Source organism: Sciurus vulgaris, assembly GCF_902686455.1.
Source record: "Sciurus vulgaris genome assembly, chromosome: 11".
Taxonomy (NCBI): domain Eukaryota; kingdom Metazoa; phylum Chordata; class Mammalia; order Rodentia; family Sciuridae; genus Sciurus; species Sciurus vulgaris.
Genome location: NC_136472.1, coordinates 104,339,869 through 104,357,476, shown reverse-complemented (window position 1 = coordinate 104,357,476; position 17,608 = coordinate 104,339,869). Strand labels below are relative to the sequence as shown.

Here is a 17,608-nt window from a genome sequence, read left to right as displayed (position 1 = left end):
CTTGTCAATACATGGTCTACTCATGTTTTTTCAGCTTCCCAGCTAACAAAGGAGCTCTAATCAGTAATCACTAAGGACAACACAATGACAGGGAAATAATCTCACCAAGCCAGAAGTACCAGCATTATTAATCAAGAAAACTTTTTACTAGAGGGAATTTGAAATCTAAAAGGTCTTTAAAACTCAACATTTACAGCCATTTAGAAAGGTCAGAATCACAAAGGAACATCATTATGACTTCAATTCCAATTCAATTACTGCCATACAAAATGAATTGTCTCAAGATTACAAAAATAAGTAATTGAGGAATGCCCTCTAGACTACTGTTGCCCAAAAGGAAAGAGAAAGACCCAAGTACGTAACAAAATTATTTACATAATAGAATTAAAATAGAGTCTGTCTTCCTGAACAACTTCCCTGCTTTGAGTACCCGAAGAAGTTGAAAAGAGATCCACAGGCTCACAGGCTCTCATTCCTTGAGGAATGTTCTCACTGTTGTCACGTTAAGAAAACAGAAAGCAACAAATAGGTTCTTGGAGATCAAATCAAATTCCATAAAAGCTATGTGAAGTGATGAGAATCTGAAACTGTTTCATTTTACATCTGTATCATTTGTTCCAACACAGGTTGGAACTATATACAAGATAGGTTTTGATACAGAGTGGGAAATCCACTAGCACATGCTTACTGACTGAATTACTTTGTTTATTCAGTCTTCTATTCCCTATGACTTTTCACAGCAAATAAAATTTAGGTGAATAGCTCTGGTCATCAGAGAAATAATACACGGCAATAGCTAAAATCAAATGTAAAACTGCTTTCAGAGAAAACCATCAATAGTTTTCCCATTCCCAAACTCTAGCCTTCTATTTCCACAGGTCACTCATCAGTAAATTAGCAAGAGTACAGTAGGTAATCACCTCTATAAGCTGTGAACTGAAAGAATGGACATTTTTTTAAGCTGTCTGAGGTCACCCTCCCAGTTATCTTAACTCCCTAAGGTCACCCTCCCAGTCATCTCAACTCCCTAAGGTCACCCTCCCAGGAATGGGAACAAAGCCCTTAAAGCTGTTCCAAGAAACAGCTCCAAACAGAGAATAAAAGGGTAAATTGAGCCAGATAGCCAGATAGTGATCAAACAGAATGATTACCAGAAACTATTGACCAGAATCTACGCCCTGTTGTAAAACATTGTGAAACATGTTGTATGTTATCAGCAAACCCAGACCCCCTTTGAAATTTCCCGGCAGCTTTGTCCCCCTTTTCCCTTTCATGTGCGACCCCTCCCGATGTGTGGTTTCTGCCTTTATAAACCTACAAGATTTTCTGCTAGGGACTCGACTCCTGGAGTTGGGTCCCAGCGCGCTGGAATAAACACCTCTTGCGGTTTGCATCAAGTGACGCCTCCTGCGGTTGATTGGGGTTGCCATCCATCCATGGGACAGAGTTGGGGTTTCCTTTTTGGGGGCCTTACAGAACTCCAATTTTTAAAAATAAAATCATATTTTACTTTAGTAAAAGTATATCCTAAATCAAATCCCAACGTGATCTTATATTTGTCCCAAAGACATGATCATAATTTCATTTACATGTATTGCACTAAAAAGCAGTATCAAGGAAGTTATTCACAAATTGATGAGTCTGTCAAGCTGCCCCCAAAACTTACCATCTGTAATTGTACACAATCAACATGAGAACGTTCTGATATGAACTCATAGGAAAACAGGTAGGAACTTCAACAAACTTGGGAGTTTTAAATATAAATGCACACACACATACTGAACATAGTGAATCATTTAAAAATACAAAAATGTCAAAAGGAGGTTTTTTTTTAATTTCTGTATTCTACTCTTTCTCTGTTTTCACATGAATCAACATAGGCTGTTTCTAAAAATATAGCTAAACATTTTTCTGTCCTGGCAAATTCAACACAATGAAATACAAGAGACTAAGAAAAACACATCTTACACAAAAATGTCTCCAGGATGAATGAATTCATAGCATGGATGCGTATACAATTTCTTCCTTACCTGGTTTTGTAATACTAAATATTCCTGATAAAATGATATCTAATGGAGGCAACATTTTAGAATAAGTCTTACTGCCACATCCTAATGAAGCCAGAATTAAGAACAGGTAGTTAGTGTAGAAATAGGGGATCGGATCAAATCCAGGAAATGGAGGCCATAAAGCCATCTGCCTCTGGAAGTTGGAGACTGCCCCTGGAAGAATGGAATGTGAAGGATCTCTGGAGGCCATTGATTACCAAATTTACCTGCCTTTATCAAGGACTGCAAACAAGGGGCTGCTAATTGGTGTCCCCTGGGCCCTTATCTGCCTGAATCACCCTGGCCCTCCCCCTGCCCATGGTTTCTCACTTAATGAAAAACCAGGCCTAGTTAAGTAGGCAGGAAGGAGAGATAAGAGGGGAGAGAACTGGAGAACAAAAGAGACTTTAACCTATAAAAGATGTAGGGTGAGCACACTTCTGGGGGACTTTAGAACATCAGCCATGGCCCCCTTCTTCCTGCCAGGAGAAGTCTGTATTATTACCTTTAAATAAAACCCGCTTAAATCTGCTTGCCTTGGCGTGCTTCTCTAGTGTTCAATCTTCAACATTAGAAGGAGCAGAACTCGTCACCGATAAACGGCGGTATCACTAAAATGAGCTATTAAAGGAATTCACAAAAAACTGAAGTCATGAGATATGAAAAAAAGTGGATATAGAAAGTGTTTTTAAAAATGGTACAAAGTGATGAGATTCAAAAGTGAATTCTGCCTAGGTTAGCATTTGTCAAGATTCGAACCTTCAAAGTCCTGAGATATTTATATAATTTTAAGAAGTCTCAAAGGTTTCCTGTAACAATTTTTAAATTTTTCACTTGTTTGATAATGACAATCTGAAATTCTTTATTTACTTTCTGGATCAAGTGGATGATAAATTAAAACCAAATCAATCACCAGAGTTCAGTGGAGTACAGCACACTGCGCTGACACAGGCAAAACTCCTGGTACCTTAAGAGCAAAGGTCAGCCCAAGCTCAAATGGAGCACAATCTGAATCACAACACAACCACCCACGCATGACACATTAAAGAAAGTTATTACCTGTTCCATAAAACAAATGCTATTTATTTGAAGTTTGATTTTTGCTTTATTATTTTATTTTGATTTACAGCCATGAGATCTTTTAAAAATAAAGAACTTAGACATAATTTTATGTTGTTATACTTCAAATAAGTACTTAATTTTTAAAGAATCTGAGATAAATGAGTTCATTATTGATAAATGAGTTAATTATTATCCATTTACAATTTGCAAAGCATCCTAGTATTAACTTTCAGTAGTGCGGAACACAGAACAATTTAAAGAATCATATGGAATGCATTGTAGTAGGTACCACTACAGCTGGTATGTTCATTAGTGTGCACAAAAAAAGAAGCACCTAACAAGCAACATTTTCTATTATTCTTCTGGCCCTCATAAAGGCAACCTAGAGAAATAATTATGACTTAACTAGAGCACATGAGTGGAACTTTATGGCCATGCCAAATAGAAAATCAGCCCCCAAATATGTCCACATGCTAATACCCATATCCTGTAAATATTAGGTTGCATGGAAATGTGAATTAAGGTTCCTAATCAGTTAACCTTAAAGGAGAATATCCTGAATAATCCAGGTGGAGTCAATGCAATCGTAAGGATCCTTAAAAGTGAAAAGGGAAGCAGAGATGCAGCAGGAGTGATGCAGTAAAAGAAGAACTAGGCTAGCAACCCATGGCTGCTAGCTGTTAAGACAGAGAAAAAGGCCAACATGGGTGACCTCTGGGAGCTAACAATGGCAAAGAAAGGGATTTACCCCCAGGCCTCCAGACAACACTGCTGCTGACCCTTTGCTTTTACCACAGTGAGACTCATTTAAGACTTCTGACCTACAGAACTCTAAGATAATAAATTTATGTAGCTTTATGCCACTAAGTTTGTAGTGATGTTTGTCACAGGAGCCACAGAAAGTTCATATACTCCCTTTAGTCTTCCATATTCCTCATACTCTATACACTGTCCCAACATTTTACAAAGCCAGAAGTTTAAGTTTGCTTCACTATTTGATATGTATTTCCTGTGAGCTATTTCAAGTTCCTTGCAAAAAGTATAAATTCTAAAAATGAATAATATCACCATTAGCAAAGATCCTGAATACCCACTGACCATGAACTTGCACTAGATGTTAGAGAATACAGTAAGTCAATTATAGTTTTATCCCTCACTCACTACCATGAACCTGGTTTTCGACCAGATGGTATATAACTTTCTCTTTGGCATCATTAGAAGAAACTGGGCAACACAATGACTAGTTAGGAGGTGTAAGATTTGATGTTACCACTCCAGGGTATAAGGAAGCAGAAACAAAGGGGTCCAGCTAAGACTGTGATAGTAGGAAGCCCAGGCACTAGTAAGCAGAAAGACAGCCAAGACAGATAGACAGCAAAGAAAAAATAAAGCAATGATGAGGAAAAAGACATAAAACAAACATAGGGAGAATAACAGATTATAAGGGTCAGAAAGTCAATAAATTAAGATCAGAAGAAAAGTGATCCTAATCAGGTGATGAATATGCTAATTATCCTGATTTGATTATTACATACTATATATACATCAAAGTATCACTGAACCCTATATAAATATGTACAATTGTCTTTAAATGAAATTTGTAAAAGGATGCTCCTCCATGAAGATGGAGTTACCAAGAAAAAAAAAAAAAAAAAAACAAGGTCATAGAAAATGAGTTTTGTTTTTTGTACTGGCCAGGGGCAGGGGAGTGGTCCTACTGGGAATTAATAACCCAGAGGCACTCTACCTCCTAAGCTACATGCACTTTTTTAAATTTTGTTTTTAAACAGGACCCACTAAGTTGCTGTGGCTAGCCTTGGCCTTGGGATTTTCCTGCCTCACTCTCCCAAGTTGCTAGGATTACAGGCCTGTGTCACTACACATGATGAGAATGACAGTTCTTCTAGGATGGAAACCAACAAGTAGTTCTGGAAGGAAGTAAGGGAGTGAACTAGTTCAATCAAATCTAAGCATAACAGATTAGGAAGAGAAGTTGGATTACTAAGTTGCTTAATTTTTAAGGTTGACACCAAGGAAGTTAACTACACTCTCTAGAGGAAAACTCCTTGAGGGATACTACTGGGTGGCAGAACTCTTGGAAATTTGGACCTTATAAATATGGAAATTATCATAATAAAGAGTGCTGGGTACACACATCTTCTTCTAAATCCCATAAATAGTCTCCAATTACAAAAATATAATTACCAGTAAATATTTTTAATAATTACAGCTAACTATAATTAAAATTATAATTAACAGATGGAGTTTACATTAGGTACATGAAAGTTGACAACTGAGTTTTTATAAATCAAATGGTTTTACATGCAACATGAATTTTGGAAAGAAAAAAACATTTTATAGAGATAGGAAAAGAAGAAGAAAATAGAGATGAAGATGAGCATAGGCATGCTAACATCGTGGTTTAAGGAATTCTTTGTGGTTTGGGAGAGAAGGGAGATATCTGCTGTAATTGCGCTGCTAAAATTATGCCAGTGGTAATGTAATGAAGCCCCAGACAACAGGCTACACAAGGTCATACAGCTTCCTTCTTCTCTCCACTCCACAGGAAGAACCTACTTTCCTGACATGTTCCAACACTTTTAAATGTTCTGTTTTACTGTACTTGTTAGAATCTTTCCTAGGTCAGACAGAATGGTTACTGTCCTGTCAGGGTGTTTGAAGAATTACAAAAGGAAGATGAGGGATTCTACGCAAAAAAAAAAAAAAAAGACTTTACAACTTAGCACTTTTCAATAACCCAAAAGAATCGAAAAGAAGATATGGTAGATGTTGACTGTAATTTACTAAAACATAACTGCACTTTACTCCCTGTAGGACTAGCCAAAGACTAACAAACATCATAATCCAACAAGAAAAAAAGCATAGATATCCTGAAACTTTATAAGAATACTACATTATTTGCTTTAGTCAGGCTGCATTGAAGGGGGCTTCTAAAAGAAGCCAATCTGAAATTCACAGAATATTATTCACAGCTCTAGTCTATCTTCAGCTGTAACAGAAAACCTATAAAGATGTTACAGGAACAAAGTTACTAGTTTAGTACTATGTTAGACAAAGATGAGGTGAGGTCTACAATCTTAAATCAACGGACAAATCTAACTACATGCAGCAACCTAAAAGCTAAATAAATAGTCCACTGAAGTAAATGTATGAGTGAAAACATAGAATCAATTTAAATTTATCTCTTATCTATTCAGGGGCCTTATTCTCAAGACAACTATAAATGTAAAGTTCATTAAACTTGCAATCTGAATAAAGTAGATAAAGAATATATTTTCATCTCAATCAGTTTGACATTCAGATACATATGGTACTAGTGTATGCACAAGTAAATCCTCTTCTAAGAATTACCCAGGATACCATTCTTAGTCTACTGAAAAACCCTAAATTGAATTTCACTAATTGATACATACATGAAAAATAAACAGATTAACCAACCCAAATCACATTCAATAAAGCTTACTGCAAACTAACAATTCTGTGGTTTTGAAGGAATAAGAATCTTTAAAGAAGAAAACTGAGAAAAAAAAAAAAAATAAATAAAGAAGAAAACTGTAGGAGTGCTAACAGAATCAGTATAGCCAGAAGTTAAGTAAGAAGGAAGAGCCAACTTCTCATACGAGGCATGGTCTTGGAGTACAGTAGTTCCTTTTACCTTTTTCTTTATTTCAGATTTTAAAGAAAACCAATCTAAAGTGAAAACAGCCAATATTTATTAAGTATCTGTCACATATACTAGACACTAATTCTCAGAACCCTTTGAACTAGCATTATTATTAGCCCTACTTTCCAAAGGAGAAACTATAAGAGAAGTAATATTTCCCAAGTCATACAGTTTAGAGATGACTGAGGCAAGATCTGAACTCAAAGTTTTACTCTAGAGTCAATATTAACTATTCCACTATATTGTCTCATAAAAATAAGCTTCTCCATGGAATGACCTGAAAAGTCATCTAACTGGAAAGGAAAAAAAACAAACAAAACTACTCTAAAGTATCTACAAGCTTGAATGGCTCAGAAATTGCCAATTTTTTTTTTTCCTGTAAAGGGCCAAGTAGTAAATATTTTAGGCTTTATGGCCCACAGGGTCTTTGTCCCAACTCCTCAACTTCACTGTTGCAGTCTGAAAACAAAGTAAAACTTTATTCTACAAGCACAGGCCCTAAAGAGATTTGTCTTACTTTGCTAACCCCAGATTAGTTCATAACCAGAAACACATTTTAATAGTTTGAGTACAATATAGAATTCATGATTAAATTCTATATAAATTACAGAAAAATCATCATGTATCTTTAAGACATAATTTCAAGGAGTTTCTCCAGGGTAAATACTTTTATTTGCAGGAAGGATTTGTACTGTTTAATTATGCTACTGAAACACATGGTTTTAGAGTTAAAAGCAGGTTCTTTCTCTGCAGCTTCCATGGCCTCCTCTAGGCTTTTCTAAATCCCCAAGGAAAGCAGCGCCTCCCAGAACATATTTTACAAAACCACAGCAATGTGTACCAGCACTGTTATACAGCCTACACTTGTTCCTGTCCCACATTTATACCCCATCAACAGCATCTGTTGTCAGGTTGAGGGCCCATGGTATTGAACCAATGAAATCTGATTTCCTGGAACAGAGAAGGCAGGAAACAGAAGAGTGTTTACTTGAGCTACTGAATGCAAATTAGATGTAAATATATCAGTTTGAAAATTCAACCTTTTCGGATACTCTGACTTCCTCCTTGTTACCTGCTGTTGTCCTGGTTGCCCATTCATTTAGGTAAGAAAACAGGAATTAACATCTGCTGTCTGCTATTACAGATTTCTAGGCTCAGGGAAGTTATGAACAAGATATGGAATCTTTTTGAACCTTCTCTTTCACCTGGAACTAAATGTGCAATATATCTAGAGTTACTACTCTTCTTATATTTCTAGTGCTACCCCTCTAATTTTTCACTCTTAATCACTGATTTTTTTTTTATTTCTAAGTGTTTCTAATAACCTATACTCCCCAGTAAATGGTTCAAACCCTAGCAAATACTTTAAAAGTGTCCCAATACACTCTTATTGACAATAAAAACTGTATTTTGTGGGTATATATAAAATCAAATACACAGAAAAGTATGAAGGATTAAGCACCTTCATGTTCTAATATTTTATACCTGTACCCCAATAGTCAAACACATTCCTCTTGTGAACTGCATTATAGCAAAAGGATCTACACTTGACACTACCAAAATAGACTTCATAAAATGAGTGCTACACTTCACTATATTAACTATAAGAACTATAGTGTATAAGCACTATAAGAACACCAATGAGGAGATGATTCACTGTGCTTGAACAAACCACCAGGGAAGGCAAACAGAGAAGGTCATTAAGGCTAGGACTTTGAAATCCAGACTGTACACTGTAAACAGTAAATGCACTGGTGAAATAATGCACTCCAGACAAAACAGTACCATCGATCTAAACAGAAAACAGGCCACTATGAGCAGTCCCACTACTTCACTGCAACATAATCAGCAGCAAAAATAAATGGTAGAAACAAACTCTTCAATGAATGGCCTATCAACACCAAATACAAAAGGTAAACTGAGAAATTGATGTTTTGAATGAGCTGTTTTGAAAGGGAAATCACAGTGAACAAAAATAATATATAAATGTTACTTAATACGCACACAAAACATTCTGTATTTAGCACTTTGTATTCTTAAGATAAAGAAAAGCCTAAGAAATTTTGAATTGATTAATCTTCTCAATACTTTTGTAAAGTAAGCACCATATGGTTCACATAATACCAAGTTAAAAATTAAACTCTCATGTATAACTCTTTCATATAAAATCTAACTAAAAATTTATAGATTTATTTCAGAAGAATAATTTTGCTTATGTGTTATTACGTCCCATATTTCCAATTTTTCATGATGCTTCTCAATTCTCAAATGAAAATACATCACAGGAATCATGTCTTAAATGCGTACTCTTGCTTCCTACTTTGTTCTGAACCAGGAATTTGTAAGAATCAATGAATAAAGAATCCTTTCCATTAATGATATATAAAAAGTGTAACCATACTCAGCATAGTGGTGCAAGCCTGAAATCCCAATGACTCTGGAGGCTGAAGCAAGAGGATCACAGGTTCAAGGATGGCCTCAGCAACTTAGTAAGGCCCTAAAACAACTTAATGAAACTGTCTCTAAATAAAATAAAATAAGATAAAATAAAAGAGCTGAGAAGGGGCTCAGTAGTTAAGCAACCCTGGGTTCAAGCCCCAGTACCAAAGAAAAAAAGTGTAAGCAGGGCTGGGAATGTAGTTCAGTGGTGGACACCTGGTTAACATGCTCAAGGTCCTGGGTTTAATCCTCAGCACCATAAAAAATAAAAGTGTAACTAATGAAAACATGCCAAAGGAGTAATTGAGAGTATTCTTAACATTCATCAAAACTTTTACTTTATAAAGCATTTTAAGTGTAATACAGTAATCCCACCTTATCTTAACGGGATTGGTTCATGATGTTTAATGGATACCAAAATCCATGGATACTCCAGTACCTTAAGTAAAATGATCTGATATTTTCATGTAAGCTAGACTCATCCTTTCATATTCTTTAAGTCATAGTTAGATTACTTATACCTATTGAAATGTAAATGCTAGGTTAACAGTTGTTATATTGTGTTGTTTTTGGAATAATGACAAGATAAAAGTCTGCACATATTCAGTTCAAATGAAATTTTTTTCCAAATATTTTTATATCTTTTTAGATGTTGATGGAACTTTACTTAATTCATTTATTTATATGTGGTGTTTAGACTCAAACCCAGTACCTCACACATGCAAGGCGAGTGCTCCACCATTGAGTTACAATCCCAGCACCTTCCAGATATTTTTAATCTCTGATTAGTTGAACCTGTGCATGTGAAATCCATGAATATAGAGGCTGCCAACTATATCCATGGATAATGCTGTTTCCTCTGGTAAACACTTACCTGCACTGGAGTAAATGACTGTCTTGTAGAATTGTTTATATATTTAAGAACAATCTATATTTTAAGATGCCTGTTATTTCTTTTAATCTAAAAATAAGCAAATATTAAATTAAAAACTGTAGTTCGATTTAAATAGTCTTTATCTAAACAAGGACAAGCACTAAGTAATTATGTAAAGTTTGTACCATATATATATATATTTTGAGAGGAGTTACTAGGAATTGAACTCCAGAGTGCTTTACCACTGAACTAAATCCCTCACCCTTTTAATTTTTAATTTTCATACAGGGCCTCGCTAAGTTGCTGAGGCTGACCTTCAACTTGGGATTCTCCTGTTTCAGCCTCCAGACTCACTGAGATTCTAAGACATTTTTAATGAGCACTCAATTGTGTTGTTAGTTCATCTACAGAGATCAGTTTCACACACCTGGCTTGTACAAATTATTATGCATTATAAAATTTTCTCTTTATAAATAAAAACTGGTTATAAAATCTATTTCCAACTTATGATACAGAACTGTACATTTTCTAACATTATAACTTGGTTAACAGAATTCAGTTCAACAAACATTTATTTATCCCTTACTATGTACCAGGACCAAGAGAGAAAAATGAAAATCAAATGACATTAACTGCCTAAAAGTAGCTCAAAATCAAGCATCAAAAAGATAACATTCAATCTCCTGGCAAATATAAAAATCTAAAGCATCACTGCTCACAATGGTAAAAGATGTTAGGCTAGACTGTGTTTACAATTTGGTGCTAGAAGAACATTGCTTTGTAATCACTTATCAATTCTACTTTAAAAGTATATATAATATGAATATGATATATACAAACCACTTCAAATAAATATCATAAGATCTCTTCTCTCTGATCATTCCACCATGACTACCACAAGGCATGTGGTAATCCAATCTGGCTGTTAGACTCGTACAACAAAATTGTGCCCACTGATTCATGACATTCATCAGCTACCTACTCAGAACAGACATTCATAAGTACAACAAGATGGATCCATGGATCTATAATAGTGATATAAAACATGCCAGGTAAACACTACTGTATGTTTCTTGCTATCAGGTGGGGAAGAGCTGTGAATTTAATTAAGGTTCCATATAAATTACTTGGTGAGCCACCTCCTCCCCAATTCATCCAAGAGAAAGTGAGCAGAGCAGCATAAAGACAGTCAACCTCCACTGTGTACTCCACAATGTGGTAAGTATGCATCAAAATCAAGAGGCAAGGTAGCAGATTTAACCTCAGATTAGGCTTGAAGGTCCTCTGCAAATATATTTCTCATACCTCCATATAAAACTAGTCACTACAAACTAGCATGATCATTCTCAAAATGTAACTTACCACGTGCCCCATTCTTCACATCTATATAATTTTCCCTTTGTATGTCTTCCCTCTCTCTACCCCTCACCCCATGAGAAGGGAACTCTAGAACCTTAAACTGACTAACACTCGCTGGAAACTTCACAGTATGTTAAGTCTTCCCAATATAATGAAAAAACATCTATTTAGCATTAGAGTAAGATATTCCTAATTCACATCCTGGCTCAAAATTGTATTATCACTAGTTTCTGAATCTCTTTAAGACTTGTATTGTTGCTTTAAGATATAAAACAAAGATATAGGGGTTTCCCTAATTGTTTTAAATGTCCATGCAAGAACTTTGTATGTGCGTGCGTGCGTGTGTATGTGTGTGTGTGTGTGATATTCCTATTATCTCCACCACTGAGTTTAATACATTCACCATCTAGTATAAATGTCTCAACATTTATTAAAATAACCCCTTGACGGGCCACGTAATTTAACATTAAAAAAAAAAAAAAAAACGGTTTGGAGAAGAGTAGGTAGCAGACATCTAAGGAAACAAAATAAATTGTAGAGCAAGAGATTTTTACATTAAGATATTCCATTATAATAAAAGAAAAACTTCCCATAAGTTTAGAATCAAAGTCTAAGAAGAGTCAATTATCTAATTTCTTTCACTACAAAAGCTCTTAATCTGTAGTTGACAGAGGGGTCCATAAATATAGTACCAAGTACACTAGTGACACCCCATCCATTGGGGATATGTCCCAAGACTCCCACTGGATTCCTGAAACCTGGATAGTACATATCTTACATATAAATACCTATGAGAAAATTTATAAATTAGGCAAAGATTAACAACAATAATAAAACACAACAATTATAATCTAAGAAAATTGCCAGCAACAACAGTACTTCTCCACTTCTGGGGTTACTCTTAAATAAAATAAGTGTTGCTTGAAAGTAAGTGCTGAGATATTGCTATAATTGACCTGATAACTGAGACAGCTACTAGGTGACTAACAGGCAGACAGAATACACAGTGTGGATGCACTGGAAAAAGGGATCATTCACAACTAGGCGGCAAAGAGTAGGATGAAACAAGATTTCCTCGTACTACTTAGAACAGCATCCAATTCCATTAAATAATTTCAGGCTTGTTGATCTTGTAATTTAAATCTTGGAAAGCAATTCATGGATAAGGGGAAACTACTATAATCTGATAACAGTTTTTGCTTTTGAAACATTACTCTGAGAAGTAGCCTACAGAATTATCAGAGTGCCAAAGGGATCTCTGACAGTGAGGTTCAAAGAGAAAGGGTTTAGAAACTCAAGTATAATAGGGCAATGGATTTACAGTTTAATTGTGTTAATAGCTCAGTATCCTTTAGCTAGTTAGCAAAAAACAGAACTCACATCTGCCATTAGCTTCTTAATATTATATTGAAAAATGAATGTTATGTATAAGTCAACCATGTAAGTGACTTTCAGTCTGAACTACACCTGCTTACAGTACTAAATGAAAGACAAACTAGCTGGCATCGGGTACTGTAGCATCATTTACTGATAAAAACCCTAAAACAAAAATCTTTCAAGTTAGCTTTTCTGGTTGTTTCCCAAGAAGAAAAAAGTGACACTCCAACACTGTTTGCTCAAATGGAATCTTTCAAAACAGAATCTTAATATGGTTTCTCATTTCCGCCAACTACAACTTTCAAAGCAACAGCTGGACTTTATACAAATTTTGCAATTTAATTTTAGCTTTGATCACAACTAAATTATAATCAACTTTTAAACAGAAATTACAGATCCAAGACAAAATCGTCTTTACACAGTATTTATAGGATTGACCATCACACTCAACAAAGTGCCAAAAAATTCCACACAAAATTTCAGTAAAATATAGTTCTTCCTAGTTTTACCTATGTTCTTGCCAATTAGCAAAACACTTTGCAATGTAAGCGGCCATTACAAGTTTTTGCAATTAAAAGTATTTCTGCTTAAATCAAAGTAAAGCATCTAGTTTAAATCCTGCACTCTTAAATTATTTGTTTTTTTTTTTTAAGTTTTACAGACTGCATTGTGATTCACAGTACACAAATGGGGTACAACTTTTGTTTCTATGGCTGTACATGATGTAGATTCACACCATTCAGGTAAACACACATAGGGTACATAGGGTAATGTCTGTGTCATTTCACCATCTTCATACCACTACCCCTCCCTCCTCTCATTTCCCTCTACATAATTCAAAGTTCATCCATTCTTCTCTTACCCTCCACCCCCATTATGTATCATCTAAATGATTAGTTTTGATATGACTTCTTTTGTGATGAATAATTCAATTTCATTGACCAAGTTTTACATGTCAAATGAGATTTGAGTTTAATTTATAAAGTCTTACATATGCTATATGTGCTGACATTTACAGAAGAAAACTTGCAGCAGTGACACTTCCAAGAAATGTGAGGAGAGAAAGCCAAGCAATTAAGGAAGTGTTTAATAGGAAAATTACAGTTTCTCTTTCTAGCATAAAAAGAGAATCAGTCCTTTGACCCTTAAGATTAAGAGAACTTTAAACTTTGGCCTGATAAAACACGCAATCTTGTCACTAAGCTAACAAACTTGAACAGTCAAGTATCGCAGTAATGTCCCATTTTGTGAGCAAAGATTGCCATCAATAACAATGTAAATACCATTTGAAAGAATTAAGGTACTCTAACAAATTTATTTCACAAATTGTGAATAATGATGGATTTTATTTTTAGTCTAGACTCCAAAATATCTAGATATAAATTTTAATAATCCATGTGCAACCCATTCTATGTTCCTCTGTTTTACCCCACTTTTAAACAATGAGTACCCATGTCAACATAAGAACATAAAAACAATTAGCAAAGGCACGATCTTCAGACCTTACACAGACTTAATTTCCCAATATTTTATGTCTTCCTAGATGTCCCATTGGTAGTTCAACCATTTCAAACATAATTTTCCTATGTTCATATATGAATACACAACAGTAAATCTCCACATTATGTACAACCACAAGAATAGAATCCTAATTAGAACAAGATATACTCCGTGTGTGTGTATACATATATATATATGTGTGTGTTCAAAATACACGCTAATATCATGTATATCTAAAAAGAACAAATTAAAAAAACTTTGTGACCTAGTATACAGAGCATTATGAATATACCAGGTGAACATTCTGCAGTTGTTGTATGTAGTATTCTAAAATATCAATGAGCAAAGGTGGTTAACAGTATTGTCCAGATTCTCCATGTCTTCACATGTCTACTAATTTTTTTCATCTGGATACTCTAGCATTTGCTTACAAAAGAAATTTTAAGTCTCACGAGTTCAAAGTTTAGAGCTCTCCTTCTTTGGTTCCCTCTCCCAGAAGTCTCCTTCATTCTCTGGTAGTCTTGATTGCCCTACCTCCATCTCCCATATCCTCAGACCAGAAAGACTGCATTCTCCCTTGAGAAAGTTTTTCCCTACCCTATGACTATGGCCCATCCTTAGAGCAAAGCTAATACAAAAACTCCGCTTTATGCCCATCCTTCCTTCCAAGTTTTGGTTCCCCTCTATAATCTGCTAACTTATATGCTCACTCTAGAAGTTAGAATTTATAACTTGCCCCAAATTTAAATTATCTACAAGAGGCTTAATCTATTAGGTGCTTACTCTGTCTTATCAGAAAACCTATGTAATTTTTTCTTCCAATTTTGCTATGGTATGTATATATTTCACTGTCCTCTCCAAACTATAATACCAAACCTAGTATATTCAGACAGGCCAGGATCCATAGAAAATTCTATCAACATGGTACTAACTAGAACAAATTCTATGAACCAATAACAAGAGGGAGATTAATAGTACTGATTAAACTTTTAAGCTTTTTCTGACAATTATGTTGGAAGGCATATTTGAGAAAGAAGATCAGTTTAGGGGTTCTTTTAATAATCCAAAGGTTATACAAGGGAGTAACAGTAGGCATGAAGAGAATAGGGAATAGGGCCAGAAAAATTAGTAAGTGCCAGGCACAGTGGCACATATCTGTAATCCCAACATCTCAGGAGACTGAGGCAGGAGGATTCCAAGTTGAAGGCAAGCCTGGGCAACTAAGTGACACCCTGTCTCAATAAATAAAAGGGCTAAGACCGTAGCTCAGTGACAAAGTACTCCTCCATTCATTCCCCAGTATGGCCAAAAAACAGAATTTAGTAGGCAAGCAGCTTCAAAAGAAACTAAAAAGAATGTCAAGGAAGTGACAAATAGTCTGTACCCATAATGCTCAACTTGAAAAATAGTACAAAATTAAGTCTTCTCTCCATGTTTCTTAAACTCATAGCTATCATCTCCATATACCCTCCAGAAATGGGAAACTGGTGATCATGTTAAAACAACTCTAGCCCATGTCAAAAGTAGGTCCCACTAATCATCAATCACTATTCTCTGGACAATTCAGCTTAAGTTGAATTATCATTCTAATTAGAGGGCCTTCATTTAGTACATACGAGGAAAACCTATCTGCTATATCTCATTTATACACTGACCAGCTTGATCCACCTTAAATGACTCTATATCCATCACACTAAAGAAAAAAAATAAATAAATGATGCCTGTTTACACTATTAAGCTCAAAAATCATATCCTGGGCTTTTTAATCTAGCAAACCCACCAATCCAAATTCAGCTATAAGTTCCTTACATATATATTTACACCTTCATCCAGTTCCTTTTCTCAGGTCTTTGTTTATGCTATTCCTTTGTTTAATTAAAACTCCTTATAAACTACAATTCTTGGCATAGTTCTTTGTTCGAGACTCATTTCAACTTACATCTTCACAGTCATTTCACTCCTTATAATCAACCTAACAGATGTTATTACTTCCCTTTTAATGCTTATGTTGTCTTTACTGAGCCAAAACTACAACAACACATGTATAGGGACCCTCATTAGTCATCAGACAAAGAAAATCAAAACCACAATGATATATTACTTATCATACCAATTAGGATGGCTTATAATCAAAAAGACAATGACTCATAATGTGAGGATACCAGACAAACTGGAATCCTCATACACTGCTAGTAGGTGTGGCAAAACAGTACAATCCCTTTAAAAAACAATCTGGCAAATTCTTCACATTTTTAAGTGTACAACTAGCATTTGACTGAGCAGCTGCACTCATAGGTGTTCATAAAAAATAGAAATGAATATTAACATCCAACAAAAACTTGTACATCAATGTTCACAGCATTAATTCATGGCTGTCAAAAGGGTAAAAACACCCAAATTGCCTCAACTGAGTAAGTAAAACAAAGTGGTGTTTCCTTATAAATTATTATTCAGCCATAAAAAACATGAAGCAGTGAAAATATGCAACAGCATTAATGAGCTTAAAAAACATTCTGCTAAAGTTAAAGAAGCTAGTCACAAAAGATCACTGATGGCTCCATTTATATGAAATATACAGAATAAGGTTAATCTATTCAGTTGGAACACAAATCCATAGCTACTTATAACTAGAGGCAACTGAGTAAGTAGTTATAACTTAAAGGATACAGGGTTTTCTTTTTGGAGGTCATAAAAACATTTTATAAATTGATAGCAATGAGGCTGACCAATTGAGTATACTAAGAAAACATGAATTATACTCTTTAAATGAGTGAAACTCCATGGTGACAAATTATATCTCAGTAAAGCTATTACCCAAAAGAGGAAAAAAAGACATGCTTAAAAAAATTAAATAAATAAAATAAAAGAACTGGTCTGCTGAGAAAGGAACAATGATAATCCAATTCCCAACATATCTAAACCTATATCAGATCTTCAAGATCTACAAGAGTTCAGCATTTGAAAAATTACTTTCTTTTTGCCAAAAGAAATCTGAACTATAAGTACTAATATTTAATAAGACCATTCAGCTGCTGACCTGCCCACCATGTGGATCTGCTACACCCTGCCGCACTTTGGTCCCACCTCCCAACGTGAGGTAGCCTCCATCTTGAGACACTGCGTCACCTTCGTACACGCCTCCACAAGGCAGCTTCCCACCTTGAACACTGGACAGAGTTTGGAGACAGCCACCTGCCAAAGCACCACCTGCTGAAAACACCACATCTCTGAACAGGCTGCCCAATACCAACATGGCCCACCCTT

At 35.2% G+C, this 17,608-nt stretch overlaps 1 protein-coding gene across 1 annotated transcript in view; it reads right to left on the bottom strand.

The window, feature by feature from the left end:
- Positions 1–17,608, bottom strand: part of DDX10 (DEAD-box helicase 10) — a 394,465-nt gene that overhangs the window by 257,380 nt on the left and 119,477 nt on the right.